The following is a 6,840-nucleotide window of genomic DNA, read 5'->3' on the forward strand; positions in this document are numbered from 1 at the left end:
AGCATGGGTGGCATAATTTGCTCTGGTTAAATGTGTTCCATCTATTTATGTTCTCTCCTCTACTGACAGTGTGGGAGGGAGTGTACCAGCTTGGTTCCTAGGTGTGTTGGTCTAACTGCATCATCCTGTGAGATCTTATCTGCCTTGGTATTTCCCCCCCTTCCCTACCCACTTCTGCTTCTTTGATTCTAGAATGTGGGGCCATGACCCCCAAACCTCCATTTATGGAAAGACCTCAGCTCCAAAATCTCATTCCTCACTTGTCTGCCCTTCTTTGAGACTTTTCTTTCTGACTTCTCTACCATGCCCCTTCTTTGGGTACCTGTCCCATCCCCACTCTTACTAGTTTCCATTTGTGTTTTGTCTTCCCCTATTAGACTGTAAGCTCCTTGAGGGCAGAAACTGGCTTTCTTTTTGCATCTAACAGATACAAAATCTAACAATTTTTTGACTAGGTTAACTATAAGGGACCTTCTGCCTTTTATGTTCTATATTTTTACCAAAATGTTTTGTTTTGAACTCATTTTTCTTATGGTTGGGTCATAATAAGAGGAAGTACATTGGTTAGTATTTATGAGCTATAGTTTTCTAGGGGATGATTCCCAAAGTCTCCCAAATAGGGGTCCATTTGTGAGGGGACCCCTCCTCACCAGCTACAATAACAACTTACACTTATATAGCAGTAAATTTAGAAGCAGTTAAGAGATAGGAGATTGGAGAGCTGGCCTTAGAGTCAGGGAAGACTTGGATTCTCTTTCTGCTTCTGCTCCATGTTGGCTTTGTGACCTGAGGAAGTTAATGTTCAGTACCCTGGGCAACTCCAAAAGAAGGTGCAGTAGAGAAAATACAGATTTTCATTGGTAATGCATGTGTGTGTGTGTCTATGTGTTTCCAGTATCTAGAACTCCCTATATCAGAACAAAAACAAACCAACCTTCAAAATACCCCAAACCTCAACAATGCAGTAACTGAGACTGCAGTTGAGAAGATAAAGTGTGGGCCTGAAGTGAGACTGACTCCTCTTCCTGAGTTCAAATCTGATCACAGACACTTCCCAGTTGTCTGACCCTGGGCAAGTTACTTAACCCTGTTTATCTCTGTTTTTTCATCTGTAGAATGAACTGGAGAAAGAAATGGCAAACCACTGGAATATCTTTGCCAAGAAAACCCCAGACAGGGTCACAGTGACCGAAAGGACTGAACAACAACAACAAACTTTATGAGGTAAGTGCTCCAGGTGCCATGTGTCAGAATGGTAATTTTGCCAAGAGGAAACTGTTGCTCATAAAGGTTAAGTGACTATGTTCCTATAGCAAGTAAGTAGAGAAGCTAAGGCCCCCCAGTGCAAGTCTAGAATTCTTTGAGAAAATGAAAGGAATCCTGATTATAATAATTGATTGATTTGCTCAAACCTCCATTTTTTCAGGAGTTTCTGGTACAGAATGATAATTCTTTGCCTCTATAAGATAATCTTGAGAAAGGAGGACCTACCAACTAAACCCTGTCCTAGCTTTACCAACAGGACATGAACTAAGAAAAATTCTAGGAATCTTTCCTGATAAAATGACCTTATCTCGCTGGGATGGGCTCCTGAGATTTCCAGATTAGATAACTGTTATCAGTTTATCTCCTCTAGATCCCAAGGAGTTACTGTCAAAAATTTGCTGTTTTACCTGTCCCTCAAGCAATAATCTTGAGTTTCATTTTGTTTTCTTCTTCTTCCTCATCTTTCAAACAATAAAAGTTGGTTAATTTCTGTATCTAATGGGGCTCTCCTTAGGAGAGGGGTTCCTATGTGCATGCTTATACAGTTGAGAAGAAGACATTAAAATACTCTTTGCTTCTTCCTCGGTTTCTAGTGTCTTTCTCTAACTCAGCTCTAGCCAAATGCTTGGGAAGATGGTGGGTTGACATTTTAATTTTTACCACATGGCCATTCAGTCCAAACTGTATCTGATCTCTTCCCCCCATTCTGTGTCCCCTCAGCCCTCATTTTGTACTTAATATCTCACTTGGCAATTCCTCTCAATTTATGTGTTTATATGCACATGCTTAAAACTGCTGGGACTATAACTTCCCTGAGGATAGAGATTGTATCCATTTCAATTGTGTTGCATTCTCTTCATCTTCCAAACATTTAATTTAAGGCTCTGAACACTGTCGAGGCTCAATCTTTTAAAATTAAATTAATCTTTGCTCTTTCCACTTTACTTTTCCATTCCCCTGCCCTTTGGGCACCTAGACTGGAGGCTGTTTTTCCCTAAGGCTATTACCAAGAAATTCTAGGAGAAGTCAGAGAAAAGAGACAAAGAACTGGAAGCCCTAAGGCTTCTTAGAATAGAAGGACTGAGGAAAGAGGAAGGCAGAGTGAGGAAATGATGGACTAAAAAGGGAGAGGACACAGAAAGAATACATGCTAGCCAGCAGAGGATGGAATCCTAAGGGAAGACTAGACTCCCTCCTTTTATCTCTCCCTTTCCTTCAACTTTCTCTTTAAGATAATGGAACACCTCGGGGAAAGAGCAGAGTTGAAGGTTACAGTGCATTTATTTCCCTCAGGAATTGAAATATGAACCCTTCTCCTTCCCTCCACTAATGAATCATTAACTTCTTTTTTACTTCAAATTTTAGAAAACATCATCATATAAAAAATGTTCCAAATCACTTTTGATTAGAGAAATTAAAACAACTCCAAGGTACTGCCTCAAATTAATCAGATTGGCCAATATGACAGAAAAGGGAAGTGATAAATGTTGGAGGGGATGTGACAAAATTGGGATACTAGTGCATTGTTGGTAGAGTTGTGAACTGATCTAACCATTCTGGAAGGAAATTTAGAACTATAAAGGACTACAAAATAGTGTATACCTTTTGATCCAGTAAATACCACTACTAGACCTTTTCCCAAAGAGATTTTTAAAAAGGAAGAGAAATCTACTTGTTCAAAAATTTTTATAGCAGTTCTTTTTGTGATGGTGAAGAATTGGAAATTAAGGGGACGTCCATCAATTGGGGAATGGCTGAACAAACTGTGGTATATTATGATAATGGAATATTATTGTGCTGTAAGAAATGATGCATGAGGTAATTTCAGAAAGAGCTGGAAAAACTTACATGAACTGATGCAGAGTGAAATAAGCAGAACTGACAACAGTATTGTATGATGATCAACCATTAAAGACTTTGCTACTTTCAGCAACACAATGATCCAGGATAACTCTGAAGGACTTATGACAAAGAGTGCTTATCCACCTCTGGAGAAAGAACTGTGGGAGTCAGAATGCAGATTAAAGCACACAATTTTTCACTTTATTCAGGTTTTTATTTTGGGGTTTGGTTTTACATGATTATTCTCTTACAAAAACAAACGATATAGAAATATTTTTGTATGATAATACATATATAACCCAGATTAAATTGCTTACCATCTCTGGAAAGGGGAAGGGAAGAGAGGGAGGGAAACAGTTTAGAACATATAACTTCAGAAAGTTTATTTAGAAATTTGTTGTTACATGTAATTGGTAAAATAAAATTAATCTTAAAAAAAAAAAAAGAAAAGACCAGGTCCCATCAATTAACCCCAGAGACTGAATGGAGGCTCCCTGGACAAGAGATCCAGTCTGCAGCTGTGATGCCAACCCAACATAAGGTGAGGTTGGAGAGACAGGTCTCTAGCAACAAGGAGTCAGGAGGCTATCCAAAAGAATGGAGGAAATAGTGGGTGAAGAATTAATTCTACTTCATGTGAGACTATAAGGTGTAAAGTCCTTTTTTTCTGATGCAACTACTTCCCCAAGTTCATAGAATTGAGTATTAATGGTTGTGTTTGAAGAGACAAGTAAATAGATATCTGGGTCATTGAACCAGAGAAGGAATAGGGTTTGTCTTTTCATTGTGTATCTCACTTTGTGGGTGGGAAAGGAAAGACCTCCCTCTGCCTTTTTGTTCACAGCTGTACCCTTTCCCTATGTCTAGATGGCCCAAACTTCTAGTGTGCTTCCAGACTCTACTGTGGACTTTACTTAGGACCTGACCCAGCTCTGATCAACCCAATAAGTAATTAAAAAAAAAACTTTCTGTCTTAAAATCGATACTAAGTATTGATTCCAAGGCATAAGAGCAGTATAAGCTAGGCAATTGGGGAATAAGTGATTTGCCTAGGACCACATAGTTAGGAAGTATCTGAACTCAGATTTGATTTTAGGACCTCCCATTTCCAAGCCTGGCTCTCTATCAACTGAGCCACCTAGGCTGCCCCAACTCAGTGACGGGTGATGTTTGAGTTTTGTGGGTTTTTTTGGTTGTTGTTTGTTTTCTAGTGTTAGTACACCTGAAAAGGATGCAACATCAAGCTAGAAATAGTCTATATTATGTCTTTCTTTCCTGTTCTACACTTCCTGTACTATCCCCAGTTCACTTCTCATCTCCCCTATCAACAGTGACCACTCTTGTTCAGGAACTTTGGGTGTCTTTAGAATTTTTTTTCTCCCTTCTATGTGCATTTGGTGTTTTCTATGGTTTTCAGTTCTGGAATTTGTTTCCCACAGTCTGGCTGAGAAAATGGAACAGAGGAAGGTGGGTTGTTCCATTTTTGACTGGGGGGGTTTGTTTGCTGAGAAATAGGATTAGATCATCTGAGTAGTTAGTGGAGGAAGGGAAGAGCCCTTATGAGCTATTTAGAAATTAGAGGAATGGGGGTGGTGATGCAGAAAAGACCAGAGAAAAAAAGAAATGGGATTGGATAATTTCCCTCAGAGAAGAAAGTGCTTCACTGAGACAGGACTAACCCATTTTTCCACTCTGCTGCTTTCCTTTGTAATAAATGTGATTGTTTCAATAGGTTGGGGTTACTGAATTCAAACTGCTCTGACTGTTGGAAGTTGGGGGTGGACTCTCTGAAAGAAAGCCATGGTTTCTTGCTTCCCTTCCTTCTACTCCACCCCCAACTCTCTTTTGTCTTTTTGTCTTACATCTTGCTTTCTCCTCCAGGCTAGTGAATATCTGGGGGCTCCTGGCCGGGTATGACTGAGCCTCCTGATCATGCATGTGATTGCTGGCCCTCTGGCACATGAACTTTGGAAACAGTTGAGGCAGTGCATGTCAGAAGGGTGTAGAAGGGGTCATGATATCACCTATTTCAACCTAGTCTTTCTATAAATAACTAAACTGAATCTAGAGAAGGGAATTGACTGGTCCAAGACTACACAAGAGACTGAACCAAAATCTACAGTTTTCTGATTTCTTTTCTATCCGGTTCTTTTTTTATAGTTTGCTGGGCATCCAAGAATTCTATCACCAGCACTTTACCCCTGTTAAATGTTAGTTTTCTTCAGGGCACTTCTCATAGAAGTAGGCCTTTGACATCCTTCTCTTGCCTTCCCCTCCTACCTGCCCTTTCCCCCCCTTTTTTAGTAATCCTTACCTTGTATCTTACTATCATTTCTAAGAGAGAAGAGTGGCAAGGGCTAGAAAATTTGGGTTCAGTGACTTACTCAGGGTCACATAGCTAGGAAGTATCTGAAGCCAGATTTTAACCTAGATCCTCCAACTCCAGGCCTGGACCTTTTGTCCACTGTGCTACCTAGCTGCCCCTCCTACCGGCACTCTGAGTGGGCCTTCTGACCCTCTAACCAAATTTCTCCAGTAAGAATAAAGTCCCAAACACTTATTGGTTGATGGAAGAGCAAGGCAGTTATCCTCGTTCATTACACACGGGAATAAACCAGGGAGATATCCAGAGCCTCACTTGAGAGAAGTTCTAAAAACAAACAAACCAAAAAAAAAAAAAACATTTTATGGAAACACAGTGTTAGTTCTTTATGTAAAGAAATACATTCAGGAAAGGAGAAGCTTAAGGCAGAGAATTCTGATGAGATCTAGGCAGATTCCGGCAAGTCTAGGTAAATTGAGTTGAAGAATAGTGTGTTCAGTTGGTTCATTTTTGTGTTTGTAATGTGCCCTGCTTAGCTCTGGGGATAGACAAAAGCAAAAAGTCATCAAGAAACACATTCTAATGGGAAGGACAATATGCAAGTTAACTCTCCACCTATGAGATATATAGAGTAGAAGGAATATCTTCCTTTTAAGGGAAAGGGGGAAGGGGTGGAGTATTTAGGCAGGAAAGGCTTCCTGTAGAAGGTGAGATTTGAGTTGAATCTTGAAGGAAGCCAGAAGTCAGAGATGAAGAGGGAGAGAATTTCAGTTATATTCCATTCATATCATACTGGATGTCCAGAAGACATCTTAAACACAACATGTAAAAAATAGAACTCGTTATCTTTTCCCTGAAACCCTCCCCACCTCCTACCTTCCTATTACTGTAGAGAGCAACATCATCAGCCCAGTCCTTCAAACTCCTAATTTAGAAGTCTTCTTGGACTCCTCACTATCTCTTACCCCACATATCCAATTGGTTGCCAAGGCCTGTCAATTTCACTTTTGCAATATCTCTAATATACCCTCTTCTCTTCCCTCACTCTGCCCCCATTCTGATTGATGCAGGTTATCATCCCCTCATGCTTTGATTATTGCAATGCTTGCTGATGGATCTCTCTGTTTCAATTCTTTTCTTATTGTATGTAATCCATCCTCTATTTAGCCTCTAAAGTGATTTTCCTAAAGTATAGGTCTGAACTCATCAGCCTACTTAATAAACTCCAGGGGCTTTCTATTGCCTCCAGAAGCAAATGAAAAATTCTCTGACATTCAAAGCTTTTATAATCTAGCCTCCTCCTACTGTTCCAGTCTTCTCACTCCTTACGCTCTAACATATACTCTTCACTCCAGTGACAATGTACCATGAATAAGACAATTCATTTCTGGGCTCTAGGCATTCTCTGG

The sequence above is a fragment of the Monodelphis domestica genome, chromosome 2, assembly GCF_027887165.1.
Source record: "Monodelphis domestica isolate mMonDom1 chromosome 2, mMonDom1.pri, whole genome shotgun sequence".
In the NCBI taxonomy this organism is placed as follows: Eukaryota; Metazoa; Chordata; class Mammalia; order Didelphimorphia; family Didelphidae; genus Monodelphis; species Monodelphis domestica.